Source organism: Mchenga conophoros, linkage group LG17 (assembly GCF_057382185.1).
Source record: "Mchenga conophoros isolate Kocher_MC1m ecotype Shallow Benthic linkage group LG17, M_conophoros_male_GT1.1, whole genome shotgun sequence".
NCBI lineage: Eukaryota > Metazoa > Chordata > Actinopteri > Cichliformes > Cichlidae > Mchenga > Mchenga conophoros.
In genome coordinates, this window is record NC_140542.1 from 20,063,817 (window position 1) to 20,081,168 (window position 17,352).

At 42.6% G+C, this 17,352-nt stretch overlaps 1 long non-coding RNA gene across 2 annotated transcripts; it reads left to right on the forward strand.

Moving 5' to 3' along the window:
- The first annotated feature begins 924 nt into the window (after positions 1-924).
- Positions 925-4,773, forward strand: LOC146555396 (uncharacterized). 2 transcript variants are annotated; one of them, XR_014889284.1, is made up of 5 exons: positions 925-964; positions 1,086-1,702; positions 2,071-2,223; positions 2,585-2,672; positions 3,255-4,773. It is a non-coding gene; the product is annotated as an uncharacterized LOC146555396 (long non-coding RNA). The 2 variants fall into 2 exon arrangements; XR_014889283.1 differs by having other exon boundaries at positions 934-1,702.
- The last annotated feature ends 12,579 nt before the right edge of the window (positions 4,774-17,352 follow it).

The window sequence follows — 17,352 nt, forward strand, 5'->3', positions numbered from 1 at the left end:
AGAACAGCAAACCCTCATCCCTGAACGATTACCGGCCAGTTGCACTGACCTCGGTAGTAATGAAGGTGTTTGAGAGGCTGCTGAAGAACATCATCTCCTCCTCCATCCCAGACACCACAGATCCGCTGCAGTTCGCCTACAGATCCAACAGATCCACAGAGGATGCCATCGCCCACGTCCTACACACCACTCTCAGCCACGTGGACAAGAAACAGGGTAACTATGTGCGAATGCTGTTTGTTGATTACAGTTCAGCGTTTAACACAATGGTGCCCTGCAGACTGTTCACAAAGCTGAGGGATCTGGGACTTAACAGCCGTCTGTGTGCATGGGTGTTGGACTTCCTCACTGGCAGAACTCAGGTGGTGAGGGTGGGCAGGTGCCTCTCCAACAGCATCACCATCAACACAGGAGCACCTCAGGCATGTGTCCTCTCGCCACTGCTCTACTCCCTCTACACTTCAGACTGTGTGGCCACCCATGGCTCCAACACCATTGTGAAGTTTGCTGACGACACAGTGGTGTTGGGTGCCATCTCCAACAACGATGAGGTGGCCTACATGGATGAAGTGAAGAATCTGGCATCGTGGTGCCAGGACAACCACCTCCAGCTGAACGTCAGCAAGACCAAGGAGCTGGCGGTGGACTTCAGAAGGGGTCAGCACAGAGACTACAAGCCCATTATCATCAATGGAGCTCCAGTGGAGAGGGTGCAGTCCTTCAAGTATCTTGGTGTCCACATCTCCTCAGACCTGACATGGGCTGCCCACATTCAGGTCCAGACCAAAAAGGCTAGGCAGCGCCTGTATCACCTACGACAACTGAAGAAGTTCAGGGTCTCTCCAAAGATCCTCAGGATTTTCTATACAGGCGCTGTGGAGAGCATCCTCACACAGAACATGACATCGTGGTTTGGGAACAGCTGTGCACTGAAAAAAAGGGACTGGCCATCTCTTGGATTTATGTAAGCATCTTGCATGTATTTAACACAATTGCCTCATGTTTTAAAGATAAATGTAACTATATAGTGTAAAAACTACATGATATGCAGAAAGGGTGTATTAAATTGTTTATATCATGTTCAGGTGAAGTAAGTCAATAAGATAGCAACGTTAAATCTCGTGAAACCACGCGTGATTTCATCTCGCGGGCTTTGGATCGTGGTTTAAAAAATGCATCCATCTCAGTCAAGTCGAGCAGCCAACTCTACGTTTTTTGGTATGTCTTGATTTTTTGAATTAATATTTACCATATTTCAGCCAAATGTAGTTAAACGTCTAAAGTGCCGCCATGTAACATGCTAAAAAAGAGCCGTTAGCTTATTTGCTGTTTTATCTGTTATCAAAGAATTGGCGCTTTTTCATTTGAATTTGTCTTTGGCACAAGAGCCGTAATATCACATTAAACCTAATTACGAGGCACTCATAACATAATTTGGTTTTCTGTGTGAATAGATTTGTCAACTGACTCTTCAGTTACATTGTGTATTTACTGCACCGTGGTGTTAGTGAGATTTTGGACATTGAACAGCTTTAGCTAATATCATCAGCGGCATTATGCTAGCTTACATCCCTACCCCTCCTGCCCTCACCTGCTGTCCTTTTGTTTTTGTTTTTGTTTTTGTTGATGCACATTGAGAGACCACATCTATTCTGCATTTCACCAGGAGTCAGCTGATGGATTGTGGGTTCAAGGTGTTATGGTAAGAAAGTATATTCTATTTTCGCTTAAGGTTTCTGTAACTTAATTATAATAGGTTTTTTATAATTATTAGGTGCATGCATACTCAAATAGACCACCCTATTAATACAACTGAGAAATCCAAAATCTGCCATAGGTTTGACTTATACCTGTATGTATTGTCAGAAAGGTGATTACTGGACTCACATTAATGCACACTTGAACTAAAATGAGGTTGTAACTTGTGGGTTCTTGGGTTGCAAATCAGAAATAAACATTTTTTTAATCCCATAAGATCTGGAAACACAGTTTTTATTCAACAAAACATTACTGATTATTAACCAAGCACAGTGCCTGCTGTTATTTCAAAATAATTTTATGTCATGTCAGATGAAATGCAGCATTCCAGTGCATCCCAACCATGCCTTTACAGTCAAGGTTTCTGACGGAGCTGAGTTTCTCTCTGACAGTCTGCTGAAAGTGTTTGCAAAGTGATCGGGGGAACAGGGCACAAAGCTAAAGGATGTAGCTGCCATGATGACAGTAAGAACTTTAAAATTCTTTAACTACAAAGTGTATATGTATTGCATTAGGTCAGTAAAAGATTTTTATGCTGCATCCATTGAAACAGTCAACTATTACCTGTGAGTACTGATTCCACCGAAAGGATGCCATAATTTTCGTCATGCATTTACTGGCCCACTGAGAAAAATTGATCTTTTTAAAAAAATAAATGTTCTGGAAACTATATATCCATAAAGTGGATGTCAAACAGGAACTTTTGATATTGCTTTGTAGATGCTGGTGTTGCATGTTGACTGGTTTAAGTTTTGGTCTGGGATCATTTTCTTCTGTGCTACTGAAAAGTTCACAAATCTCTGTTTTCTTTGTTATAATACTTTAGGATGACATTAATGCTCAAAGGGAGTCTCATCAAAGTGCTCCGCATCTGTGTGAAAGACAATTGCAACATCTTGGTGCAGGAGTTCATGGTGAGTGTTTTATGAGTAGATTGTGGCTTTGCAACATTTAAAAATGCATTTAGTTATCCACTTGATCCTCATTGGACCAGTTAGGACCAGTAGTCCTCTTTAATAATTTGAAGTTCACATGAGGCCTGGTAGTGAACTCAGCCGCCGGCCCTTGAGGCCCCACCCCTGTATTAGGGGTCACATCAGTGTGAAAAAACTTTAAATTTGTCATTCTAGTGAACAAAGGAAAATCCCACCAATATTTACATTAGCTTTTGTTTGAAAAAAAAAAAAGACCAACAGCTAACCAAATTGTGGGGCTGAAAGTCTAAATTCTAACATCTTCTGAGTGACAAAACCTGGATTTCTGATGGGCCAGTGTCTTTCTAAGAAAAACTAATGTAAAGCATTTGAAATTATGTTTTTCACCCTCTCTTAGAAACTCTGTTAGACCATGAATGGCAGCATGGCAGGCCACTCTTTGGCTATAGCTATTTACTATGTTGCTTGCATTGGTTTAAATTACTCTAACATTAGAACTGGTAGATTCAAAAGAGATGAGTTTAAAAAGGAATCTTAAAGAAATGTTTTGTTTTTAACCAGGACTTGACTGAGGCCACTGCACAGATTGAGAAAACCACAATGAACATCTGTCTCCAGAGGATGCACCAGGCAATGACTTTTCTGACGTTGGCATCATCATCGAGGGTATAGTAGTTCTTCAAGATCTGGATAACGTGACCTTTGCAGTAGCCATGCTGTTTGGACCTTTTTTATTCCTTCAATATGAGTTACCCATCACAACTCTGCTACACTTTTGAGGTGATTCAAAGGGTGGTAATGGAGTTGGAAGCAACTCAGCTCTCAAGAAAAACTCACAACTAAGACAAAACTGCTCCTGCAAGGAAAGCTCACTGTTATGCATGTGAGGTGATCAGCTCTAGGTGAGAGGACATTTAAATCTCACACTTGTTCTGCTGCATTTTTGAAGCTCAATTCCAGGAACAGATCGCAGGGTTCATTTTTATATACACTGCAACTGCCATGAGGACGAGCCGTTTTTTTGTTGTTGTTGTTGTTTGTTTTTCCTTTTGCTCTGTACAAGTTCTCTGTCTGTTTGGCAGCATTTTTAAATTTCTCTTTGTATTTTTTCTTTCTTTTACTAGTGAAGAGATGTAGCATGAACAGTTATGCAGTCTAAATATCCCATATGGGCCGTGTGAAATGGTATTTTCAGTTTCATTCAGTTGAAGTAAGGAACGTTGAATATTTCTAAGCTTGCTGTTTTGAACCAAGATGTCACAGTATGATCAGTGCCGTAATTTTTGACAGTCACTGTATCAATGTTATTTTTGCATCTCTTGAATAAAGGTTTTGACCTGCAAGTGCTAATTTCTTTAGTTATTGGGGTAAAATGGGTAATGTTAATAGGAAGGTGTTTGCCAATTCAGTAACCTAATTTAATGTTAATGGAAACTAACATTACCTCAAATTGTTTAGTTATAATTGTTGTTTAACTGAATCTTGACGTCAGAGGCCTTAAATAGAATGTTTTGTATTGTTCTTTCCCAACATTTTTCAAAAGAAAGAGTCTAATTTCTTTGCTGTGATTGATTCCAGAGAACACGGAAGAACTGACATTATTTAACTGTTGGTTTATATAGATTCAGTAGTGGAGTAATGTCAGTTTAATTCTTTACCTACTGTCAATGCAGTGAAATTAGACATTTTGTTTTGAAAGGTTACTGGTGGATGCCAGCAACCATCTTGGAAGAGAACAATATAATCTGTTATAAGGCCTCCATTTGAAAATTGTGTATTTGATACTAGAATATAATAGCAAAATGTAATTTGAAGATAACATGTAGTATTTAAGTGACCAAGTAGTATTGGGTAAAAGTTATTGAATGGTGTTGGGATAAAGTGAGAAAATTGTGAAGGATTAAAATATTTCAAGAGCTCAAATTACTTCATCAAAACATGTTTAAGTCACATTTTATCAACACAAATTGCACAGGTTTATTGAACATGAATAAATTGTGTTAATTTAACTCAATTGTTTAAGTTGCTGCCAAAGCAAAACATCTGTGTGCAACAAATGTCCACCATTGAATTAAGTAAATCCAACAACATATTTTTTTCAGTGTGTGAAGGACCAAAAAGCTCTCCAGAGAGTGATCCGTACAGCAGAACGGTGCTGCAGGATTGCTTTCCCCCCGCTTCAGGACACCTACACCAGGAGATGCCGGACTAGAGCAGCGCAGATACTGAAGGACCTGTCCCATCCTGGCAACAAACTGTTCCAACTTCTGCAATCTGGTAGAAGGTTCCGCATCTTCCGGGCAAGGACAGAGAGACTCAAGAGGAGCTTCTATCCCCAAGCCATCCGTGCCCTAAACACACACACCCGCCCTCTCACATCATCTATAATTGACTGAGACAGGACTCTCTTCCAGACACTCTAAACCAAGGCACAATGTGCATTTCAAATTCCTTTAATTTTAAATATGTTTATATTGTCTATTAGGGCTGGGCCATATTATACCGTTCACGGTAATACCGGTATAATGTTAGGCAACGATAGGAAAATGAAATATCGCGATAGAATGGGAGTAAAACGCGCATGCGCAGTGCCTTTGTTTTCATACGCACATGGCCGATTGTTGAGTGAAACAGATGAACCAGAATTGGTTTGTAAAAATGGTGCAACTTCCGTGATGTGGAACTGGTTTGGTGTTTGTCCGTCAGATACACGACAAATCTGAATTTGGCAGGTGATCTGAATTTGGCAGGTGATCTGAATTTGGCATGTGTGATGCTTTCACAGTCTGTTAGAATTTTTAGGGGACGGACGGAAGTGAGGTAAGTGACGGAAGTGATGTTGTAGGTGACGTCAGACGCCGGAGATTTTGGCGGAGAAAAAGCAAATGGTAGCATAGAGTTTTAACAAAGGTTTTCCAAGCTTCAGTATTACCAAATATACTAATCAATCGTCATATAACTAACAACATCTGTTTTATCATCTCTAACACCCTGGAGGACAACGGGGAGAGTTTAGACGCTCTCCAAGATTACATCGACAGCTGTTTTCAAGATTTAGTAATGCATAAGGCCCAGAGTGCATCTTCCCCGGCCAAAATCGAGACGCCGTCATCGAAGAGAAGTCGCCAGGCAGACTCCCCCGGTACAACATCGCCTGCCGGCAAAGACATCGCAGAAATCCTGGAGTCAATCGACAAGCGATTGTCCAGTTTCGATGCGAGGCTGTCCCTGGTGGAGATTTTACACCGGGAATTTAAATCTCTGAGAGAATCCCTGGAATTCAGCCAGCGGCAGGTGGAAACGCTTGCCGCTGAAAATGCCACGCTACGGGAGTCGGTTAAATCTCTCACCGATAACGTGACCCAGCTAATCATTGAAAATAAAAAAATAAAAGAGTCCGTTATCGATCTACAAGCCCGTAGCATGAGAGATAATCTTGTGTTTTCTGGTATTCCAGAAACTGCCGGAGAGGACGCAGAGGCAACGGTGAAAAACTTCATTAAAATCCACCTGAAGCTGCCGGAGGACACCGTAAAGAACATCGACTTCGATAGAGTACATCGCTTGGGGGGCGCGCGGTCGCGGACCGGGAGACCACGGCCTATTGTGGCCAAATTCAGCCAATTCAAACAAAAGGAACAGGTGAAGAGTCGCGGCAGAGAGCTGAAAGGAACGGACTTCAGCGTGAACGACCAGTTCCCCAAAGAGATCCTGGAACGACGCAAGGTCCTGTTCCCAGTTCGACGTAGCTTTATCCAGAAAGGCTCCCGTGCTGTCATCGCCGTGAACCGGCTCTACGTGGACGGACAGCTGTACCGCGACCCCGGCACCACACCGTGGTTATACTGACTGCACTCCAGATAAGAACCCGCTACACTCTTTTCTTATTCATTCACACTTTCTCCTTTAAAATGTGTTTAACCTAGTAATATCAATATGATGTCATAGCAGATATAACACCGTCACCCTCTGTCATTGCTTTAATTGGAATTTTTCCGTTTCGTTTCCTTTTTTTTGTTGTCGCTCACAGTTCATGTGGTTTCTTTCTTTCTCTTGTCTTTCACTGCTGTGGCCACCTACTCCCCCACTCACCTACAAACAACACCCTCTATTTCTCCATATTTTCACAACACGATCACGCAAACACATCAGCTCAACGGCAGCACATTCACAACAGCCTCACAGCACGCACAGACTTGCAGGACACATAAGCAAGCCACGCTTGTTCATATTAGTGAATATTCACACACATAGTCAGACTTATGGAGTCTCTCACCACACTTCTTTTTCTCTTTCTATTTATAAAAAAGGGATGTTTCCATATTCTCTCCACCTGTCTAAACGAAACACCCAGCATACATCATTAAACATACACGCACAATTAAGGGCATGCTGAGGTTTGTCACATGGAATGTAAATGGAGCTGGCTCCAGAGGAAAGAGGTTAAAAATATTTAACCAGCTTAAAAAACTACAGGCAGATGTTGTTTTATTACAAGAAACTCACAAACCTGTCACAGGTTTAAATGAACTTAAAACACCTGAGTTTCCTAACGTGTTTGCAGCCGGTTATAATTCTAGACAACGGGGAGTAGCAATTTTAATACATAAAAATGTTAATTTTACAGTACTCGATACAGTTATAGATCCAGAGGGTAGATTTCTAATTATTAAACTATCAATATTGAACAAAAAACTATGTATTGTTAGTATATATGGTCCAAATGTTGATGAACCCTCATTCTTCCACGGTTTTTTTAGTGCACTCTCTGAACACCTTGATTGCACACTCATTCTTGGCGGTGACCTCAACCTTGGACTAAATGAAGAAATGGATAGGCTCAACACAACAGGAACTCAGCGTAATTGGCAGTCCACAAATATAATCAAACAGTATATGAACGACTTTGGTCTTTGCGATGCATGGCGCTCTCTTCACCCCACCAGTAAGGAATATACTTTTTTCTCGCATGTTCATCACTCTTACTCTCGTCTGGATTATTTTTTGGTCAGCAGCTCACTGCTGTGTGACATTTCAGACACTGAGATTCATCCTATAGCTGTCAGCGATCATGCTCCTGTATCTTTAACACTAATGCACAAGAATAATACTACGCCAAGTAAAAACTGGAGATTTAATATATCACTACTTAAAGATGAAGACTTTATTAAATACTTTAAAAAGGAATGGACTTCATATTTAGACTTTAATGACACTCCCGGAATATCTGCTTCTGTTCTATGGGAAGCAGGGAAAGCTGTGATGAGAGGTAAAATAATTTCTTTCTCATGACACAAAAAGAAAGAGGAAAACAAAAATATTCAGGAATTAGAAAAGAACATCAAATCACTAGAAGAAGCCTACGCGTCCCACCAAGATCAGGAAACATTGAACAAAATATGCAAAACAAAACTAGAATTAAATGAAACTATTAATAAAAAAACACAATTCCTTATACAAAGACTTCGCTTGCAGAATTTTGAACACAGTAACAAATCAGGTCGATTTCTAGCTAACCAGCTAAAAATAAATAAAGAAAAAACAACTATATGTGCTGCTAAAGATTTATCGGGGAACACAATATAAGATCCTGGAAGAATAAACAACATTTTTAGGGATTTCTATGAAACTTTATACTCACCACAAATAAACCCATCTAAAAATGAAATTGATCTGTTTCTTGACAACGTAACTCTTCCAAAATTACTAGACAATCAAGCAATGGAACTGGATTCGCCACTGACGCCAAGTGAACTCCAGGAAGCCCTGATAAGTATGCCCAATAATAAGGCTCCAGGTCCAGACGGCTTCCCTGCAGAATTCTACAAAGAATTCTGGACAATTTTGGCACCAGTATTCCACAGCATGTTGCAGGAAATCGAGGAAAAGGGCAGACTACCACCAAATATGAATTCTGCCAACATTAGCCTCCTGCTAAAACCAGGCAAAGACCCTTTATTTCCCTCAAGCTATCGTCCAATTTCTCTTTTAAATGTAGACCTTAAAATAATCTGCAAAGCTCTCTCAAAGAGATTAGAGAAAATGACCCCCCTCTTAATTCATCCTGACCAAACTGGTTTCATAAAAGGTCGGCACTCCTCAACAAACACTCGTAGATTACTTAATTTAATAGACTACTCATACGATAAAAACATCGAAACCATAATATTATCTCTAGATGCAGAAAAAGCATTTGACAGAGTTAATTGGAAATTTTTATTCGCAACTTTACACAAATTTGGTTTTGGAAACTCTTTCATAAACTGGATAAGAATATTATACAATTCCCCAACGGCTCGTATCAGAACAAATGATCAGACATCCTCCAGCTTCTGTCTCCTGAGGGGCACCAGACAGGGATGCCCACTCTCCCCCTCACTTTTTGCAATTTTTATCGAACCTCTAGCAGCAGCATTTAGACAGGCTACAACAATTAAGGGCATAAAATGTAAGAACATAGAACATAAAATCAGTCTCTATGCGGATGATGTGTTGCTTTTTCTGCAAAACACACAAACCAACCTCTCTGAGGTAATTACTTTAATAAACTGGTTTTCAAGAGTTTCAGATTATTCAATTAACTGGCCAAAATCTACAGTTCTCCCCATTAACTGCTCCTTCCATAATTCTTCCTCTGCCCCACTGCAATCCGGAAATATTAAATATTTAGGTATTAATATCTCTCCTAAGCTTTCAGACTTAACTAAACTAAACCACATCCCACTTCTAAAGAAAGTAGAAGGCGATCTGACTAGATGGAAATCTTTACCAATTTCACTCATGGGAAGGGTCGCCACTATAAAAATGATGATCTTGCCAAAAATAAATTACTTATTTTTGATGATCCCTAACAAACCATCACAAGATTGGTTCAGATCTCTGGATTCATATATTTCCAAATTCCTTTGGAAAGATAAACCCCCGCGTATTAGCTTAAAAACGCTACAAAGAACCAAGGATAGAGGAGGATTAGATCTGCCTAATTTTCACCAATACTTCTTAGCCAACAGGCTTCAGTTCATCTCAGAATGGTTAAAACATACCTTCTTAGTTGAGCCCTGGCTAGATGTTGAACAGGCACTATGCAAGGATCTAGAGATTTCAGACCTACCATTTATTAGCTCAAACATCAAAAGACATGAATGCTTTAAAAGTATCAACATCAGCTTTTCTCTAACAGCATGGTGGGAGTTTCTAAAAATAACGGAGTCTTCATTAATCCCATGCAAACGTACACCTATCTGGAATAACCCTGACATATTACAAAACAATAATATGATTAATTTCCCAGAATGGAGTTGTAAAGGAATTAAATACTTAGAACATATATTAGAGGGAACAGAATTTATTCCATTTGACAGACTAGTTGAACAATATGGGATCAACAAGACAAGGTTTTTAGAATATCAACAAATTAAATCCATAGTAAAAAAGAAATTTAACCTCAGTCAAGTTGAATTACAAACACCACTAAGTGCGGCACATTTTCTTACTCTTAAATCCCCCAAATTATTATCTAAAATATACAGAACATTTTCTAAATTAGATGAATCAATATCCCTTCCTACTGCAAAGTGGGAAGCAGATTTATCAGTCAACCTAGACCAAAACTTCTGGTCTCAGATTTGCTTAAAAACTTTTAAATTAATTAAAAATCCCAGTCTGCAATTAATACAATACAAAATACTTCATAGAGTGCACTATATAGGTCATCGGATGTTCAAGATGGGCTTTACATCTTCCAACAACTGCTCACACTGTCAAGGCAATACACCAGACAATTACATCCACGCTCTTTGGTTCTGTCCACCAGTGCAAAAGTTTTGGCGCGAGATATGTGAAGACTTATCAAAATGTCTGAAATGTAACATTCCAACCTCCCCCTTAGTGTGTTTGTTGGGCAGCTTAGATAATGTCACTTCAGAAAAGAATATAGCCCATATGATCTTCACTGCCCTATGCATAGCCAAGAAAACAGTCCTCATGAACTGGAAAAATAAAAATAATCTTAATTCTAACCAATATAGAAATTATCTATTAGATTACATTAGTCTTGACACAGCCTCTGCCACCACATTAGATCAATTGCTCTGGGCCCCTTTTATCAGCTCCATCACCTAGTGGGGGTGGGGGGTCATAGTTTGGTCCCGCCTTCACTGTTGTGATTGGTGAGGGGGTAGGGACAGGCTTAGGGCGTCGGGGGGTTCCCCGGAGGCATCTTCCTTGGGGGGCTCAACCCGGGGTAGCGGTCACGTCCGGTTGAGGGCTCTGTTGGCTCTCAGGTGACTGTTTCCTCGCGGCTGCGTGCAGCGGGGCTAGGGGAGGGTCTGTGCTGACGGACGTGGGTTACTGACCTGGCAACCTGGCTGCCCCTGGGTGGGTCCGGGATGGGCGTGAGGTTCTGGGGGCGCTCCGTCTCTGGGCTGGGGCCCGGGCCGGGCCTCGGGGGCTCGGGTCCTGGTTGGTGTGTTGCCGGGGTTGTGGGCGGGTGGGTGCATGGGGGCCCGGCCCTGGAGCAGGGTGCCGCCGGTGCATCGAGCCGCCTGGGGGGCTCTTCAACTGGTGGGGGGGATGGTCACATCTTGCAGGAGCTTTCTTCTCTCAGGAACTCTCTGCAGGAGGGGGAGATACAGGAGAGGTGGAGGAAGATCTCAGCCTGGGCGTTTACCGTCTTATGTAGTCTGGAAGATGTGTGGTTGGTGGGGTGGGTGCAGTTTTCTATGTGGTGGGGTTGGGTGGACTGTCCAGGGCTCTGTGGAGCCGGGGGGCGCTACTGCACTGGGCCCCGGTCTGATGGGCCTGGGCCCCCCTTCCCTGGCGGGTCGCGGAGGGTGGGAGTGCCTACTGGGGTCAGCGGGGGAGCTGGCCCCAGGGAGGGGTTACCTGCCCCTCCCTTCCTTCCCTCCCCATCTCCAGCTGCCTCCCTCTTCCCGCTCCTCCACAACCACCCACACATGCAGGGCCTTGGAGTGGGGGTATGTCACCAGGGTGCAGAGGAGGCTACCCCCCCCCCCCCCCCCCCCGTCCCCTTCTGGCTGCCTCTGCCTCAATTTTATCCCACAACTTAGACATTCACATTATTCACACTCTCATTACACATACATATAGGATCTTGGGGGTGGGCACAATCACGGAGTCCAAATCACCATCAGGGTGTATACCTCACCCCTGACGTCGTTGCCCACCTCTCAATTTTAAATACACTTAGTCATTGAGGGTTAGCAGGAGGGACTATGCGCTTACCTGCTGCTCCTTGGCAGGTAGCTCCATGCCCTCCTGGGTTTTAATTGCACCTTAGAACACATATGCATCAACACTACAATGAGCGGGTGGAGGGAGGTTTGGAGTCTTCTCCCACCCCCATTCTCTGCGGCCTGCTGGAGCGGGAGGGCTAGTAGGAGGAGTTGGCCGTCCGACTGCGGTCTGGGGTGTGGGGCCTCCCTGCTGCTGCGGAGTCGGGGTGGTCTGCCTCTCCCCACCGCAGGGAAAAGGGTAACACCACCTGGGTCTGGGTGCAATTCCCCCCTCCAGGGGCAAGGGTACCTAGACCCGGTTTGTAGAGTACGCTTGGGGAGTGTGATTGTGTGTACAGCGTCTCTTTATGTCTGTCTCCACGTTGGTTGAGTGTGGAGTGAGTGCATATGAGAGCATGAGGGTGGGAATGGATGTTTGTGTCTGTGTGTGCCTGTATGTCTGTGTCTATATGTCAGGTTGGGTATCAGACGCCACCTCTCTGGGGACACCTCAGGCCCTCCAAGGTTTGGAGGCCTATCTCCACCCACCACCACTTCCCCTGCCGGTGGCGGACTCCCTCAGGTGTCGGTGTGTTGGTGGTTCTTTGTGTCTGGGGGTGGGCGTCCGGGTACACACCGGCTCACTCCTTGGCGGCCGCTTGTCGGGGCCTGGGGCCTGGGGCTCGCTCGGGCCCCTTTGGAGGTGGGGTGCCCCCGGCCTCTCGGCCTAGGGCTCGGTCCCTCAGGCGCAGCTGGGGGCCGGCGGAGCTCACGGGCGCGTCACTGTAACTCCCCCTGACTTCTGCTCCGCGGCTGCTGGGCGAGCCCTCATCTGGGACTCTCCTCAGCTCTTACTGGGACAGTGGCACGGCTGCCCCTCTGTTGGTCTTCCATGGTCTCTTGTGTTCTGGGGGCCTCTGGATGTCTGGAGTTTTGATCTCCTCCATACCCGCTTCACACCCTGGAGGACGGGGCTGTGGCCCCCCCACACTCCCTAGCAGATCATTACATGGAGAAACCTTTGGAATGCAAGCATGCTGATCCACACAGGTATGCACACATGGGTATTCACAGACGCGGACTAAAGCTTTCTTGGCTGCTGCCTCAAAGCACACTGTGCGCTGTCTATCTTGCGTGCTGCACAATATCGTTTATTACTTAGTAAATACTGATATCTATGACTAGCTAGTTTATTGTGATGGTGCTTTGTTTTCTCTATTATTATGTTGCTCTTTGTTGTTTGCTGTCTCCTCTGTTTGTTTTTGTTTGTTTGTTTTGTTTTTTTTTTCTCCATACAGGTGACCCAGGAGTTTTTTTTTTTTTCTCTCTCTTCCCCCCCCTTCTCACCGTCTCTTCTCCCCTTTGGTTTTCTTTCTTTCTCTCCCCCTCTCTCTCTCATTCATTCCCCCTGTCCTATTTATTAAAAAAAAAAAAAAAAAAATGACAAAGGATGAACTGAAGCTCTGCCATCACGTAATGTCGCATACTGCTGTTTCTGATGTCATTTAAAAAAAAAAAAAAAAAAAAAAAAAAAAAAAAAAGATACACGACAAAGCACATTTTTTTGCAGAACATGCAAGCGGCCGTTGTTATTGTCATATTTGTCGGACTAAGATGCTCTTAAATCTGGGAGTAATCTGGGTCCTAAACTCTGTCTCTTCAGGTCAAACAACACTGCAGCATCACTTAGAGTTAAAAACTGTCTAAATTCTTTCATCTTTAATAAAACGATCAGCATTGCTGCTTTACCAGGTGTAACTATGAAGTTTAACTTCCAGGCATCCATGAAAACTAAAGTTATTACATTTAACGGAGTTAGACGTTAGCAGGAAGCTAGCGGAAGTTAGCTCGCTAGTTTCGCTAGTTACCTAAGCATGATATAGCATGTTCTGACTGAGAGATTTCTGAAAAAAATCAAACGTACATTTCTGCTATTACTTCCAACATAAATGAAGACAGGAAACTAAACAGCAGTGACGTTTGTAGGGTTACTGAAGTTGGGCTAGCTGGTATATAATGATGTGCTACGTGATCGCTAGCGACACAGCTATGTTAGCATAACATAAACAGTGAAGCTGGAGGACGAACACTAACACTTTTCCACTTATAAAAGTTAACGTGAAGGTTCTTCATGGTTAGAGACAAATGCAATCGCATGGCAGGATGTTGTAAACGGACCAAACTTCAGTCAGGAGAACAACTGAGATAATCCATCCACAATATGAGGTTAGTCATTAATAGACTGCAACAACATGGGAATAGAGCAGCTGCCAGAGAATTCAACATTAATGAATCAATGGTACAGAAGTGGAGGAAGCAAGAAGAATGAGTTTAATAAAGTTTGATTTATCTGACTGCTTTGTTTCGCTTAATGTGCCTTATAATCCCGTGCACCTTATGGTCCGAAAAATACATACTGCACACTGCAGTTTAATGTTGCAAAGCACCTCTTTTTAACTTCAGTGGATATTATACATGGTTATGCTCAGGATATATCAGCCCATTTCTACTGGAAATGCCTTTTGGTTAAACTTTCAGCAAGGAATTTGCATTTGCACTGTTACATTTTTATAAAGCTTTAATGTACATAAAAACCAGCTTCTTGTTTAAGTGAAAATAAATGGAAGGTTGTCTTTTTGCGCTAGTAATGTTGTGGAGTTGTATTTTGTCTCGCATCAATTATATCGTCGGTTATATCGTTATCGCAAATTTTCAAATATATATCGTGATAAATATTTTTGGCCATATCGCCCTGCTCTATTGTCTATCCTGTAAAATAGTCAGATATCTACTCATATTAATGTACAGAATTCACCTGCTTGCTGCTACTACTGCACATTCACCCAGTGTGTATACTATATGTGTATATATATATATATATATATATATATATAATGTTCTTCCTCTACACCCCCCCCCCATGTCGAGGAGCGTGTCAGGCTACATTTCACTGTGTGTTATACTTGTATAACTATGCATGTGACAAATAATAAAGAACCTTGAACCTTGAACCTTGACAATGGCCAGAACCATAGGCACTAACTAATGGGTAGTACATTTATTCGGTTAATTCAATTTCCGTGTTATACATGTAGCACCAAATCACAACATTAGTCACCTCAAGGAGGTTTATATTGTAAGGTACAGACCCAACACCAAAACAGAGAAACCCCAACAATCAGATGACCCAATATGAGCAAGCACTTGGCAACAGAGGGAATAAAAAAAAATAAATCTCTTTTTAACAGTAAGAAATGTTAGCCAGAAATATATTCAGGGAGGGGCGGCCATCTGCCACAACCAGGTCAGGGTGAGATTAAAGGATGTCAGAGATGTGAAACCGAAAACCAAAAGAAATAGTTGTGACTTAGGTTGTGATGCTAAAGGATGTTTGCTGTGTTCCAAATCAAAATGCAGACAGAAAGTGACAAACCGAAATCTCTGTTGTCTCTCACAAACATGGTTTCGCCACATACATCGAAACACTACTCTAATGAAATTCCGCTCAACTATCACACAAATTGTGTAAAGAATGTATTAAATTAACTCTGTGAGACAATAATACTGATATAATTTCAAGAGATTGTCAATCTAAACCACAGAATTAACAACTCAAAGATTTTTGGCCCCGTGCTCCCAAGTTGTACCAGAGCAAATACAGCATGTCACATTCTCTTCGACTCTCTCTCTCACACACACACACACACACACACACACACACACACACACACACACACACAGAAACAAACTAAAGTATTGATCCTAGCATGCTAGTAATGATGTGATACCAATACCTGCATTGGTATCAATACGATTGATATTTGGATTGATCTTCTCATCTCTATTCTGGGGCTTGGGATTTTTCCCTGGTTGCTTTGTCAGACTGTTTTAATCTAAACTATAAAACCAAAGTGGTATTAGTCCTAAAAACTACATTTCCTTTAAGGGACCCAAACACTGTCTTCAATGGCTTAATGGCCTCTAAATGTCAACTTTAACCTGTCCAGAATGTACCTTCTGTAAGATCCAAGATAAATGATGGCACATACATTCAATGTACAAAGTCTTCTTTACTTGACAGACCCAAATTCTCAATAGATATGATGATTGACTACAGCTGTTTTCAGGATAAAAATTAATTCTTTAACAGTGCTCACTGGATTGACAAATATTTACGACAATCACAAAGTCCAGGGAACTCAGTGACGTGTGATTTTCCGAGGCTGATCCTGATATTTTCATTTTTAAAATGTTTGGTAAAATATGCGATCATCTTGACATGATGAGTTGAAGAGTAAATTGAACCCTGAGGCAGTGATACGTTATAAAGTTTTGATCCTACCTAAGCGCTGCATAGTGCATCTTTCCACACACCAAAGCTGTTCTAATGATTGCAAACGAACAAAGGGCCAGCATGAAGATTTTATTTTTTTTGTTTGACAAGAAGTCATTTAATTATCGTTTGACAAAATCATACTGTGAGTCCAGAGAGTCAGAAACTTAATTTAATCTTGTGTTGCATCTTCACAACGAAAATATAGAATGACTGAGCCACACACAGGGAATATGGTTGCTACTTGTTTACTGAACTTTTGCAGTCACATGTTCACAGCAACACAGGGTCCGTCTACTTCCTATGACACAAGTCTTCTACCATCCATGACATTTACTCCACACAGCCCCCAATACCACCCCTTCTAGCATTATCAGTATAACAACCTGCCTCAGTACTACATGGAAGCTCCTGTCAGGCATCATATCAGCTAAGATGAACAGGCACATGGGTCAATACATGAGCGGGACACAGAAAGGAATTGGCAAGAATACCAGCTACTGGTAGACAGAACAGTCAGCCGAGACTGCAAGACCAGACTGACCAACCTGTGCACTGCCTGGATTGATTACAAGAAGGCCTATGACTCAATGGCTGGAGGGTTTCACCCCAAGTCCAGCACCCTGAGGCTGTACGCTAAGCGGAAGGAAGGGGGCCGGGGACTGGTGAGTGTCAGCACCACAGTCCAGGATGAGACAACGAACATCCAAGAATACATTGGGAAGACGGCCCCAACTGACTGAGTGCTCAGTGAATACCTCAGGCAGCAGAAACCCAAGAAAGAGGAGGGAGATGAGAAACCATCATGGAAGGACAGGCCCCTGCACGGTATGTACCACCGGCAGATGGAGGAGGTGGCTGATATCCAGAAATCCTACCAGTGGCTGGACAAAGCTGGACTGAAAGACAGCACAGAGGCACTAATCATGGCAGCACAAGAACAAGCTCTGAGCACAAGATCCATAGAGGCTGGGGTCTATCACACCAGGCAAGACCCCAGGTGCAGGCTGTGTAAAGATGCCCCAGAGACAATCCAGCACATAACAGCAGGGTGCAAGATGCTAGCAGGGAAGGCATACATGGAACGCCATAA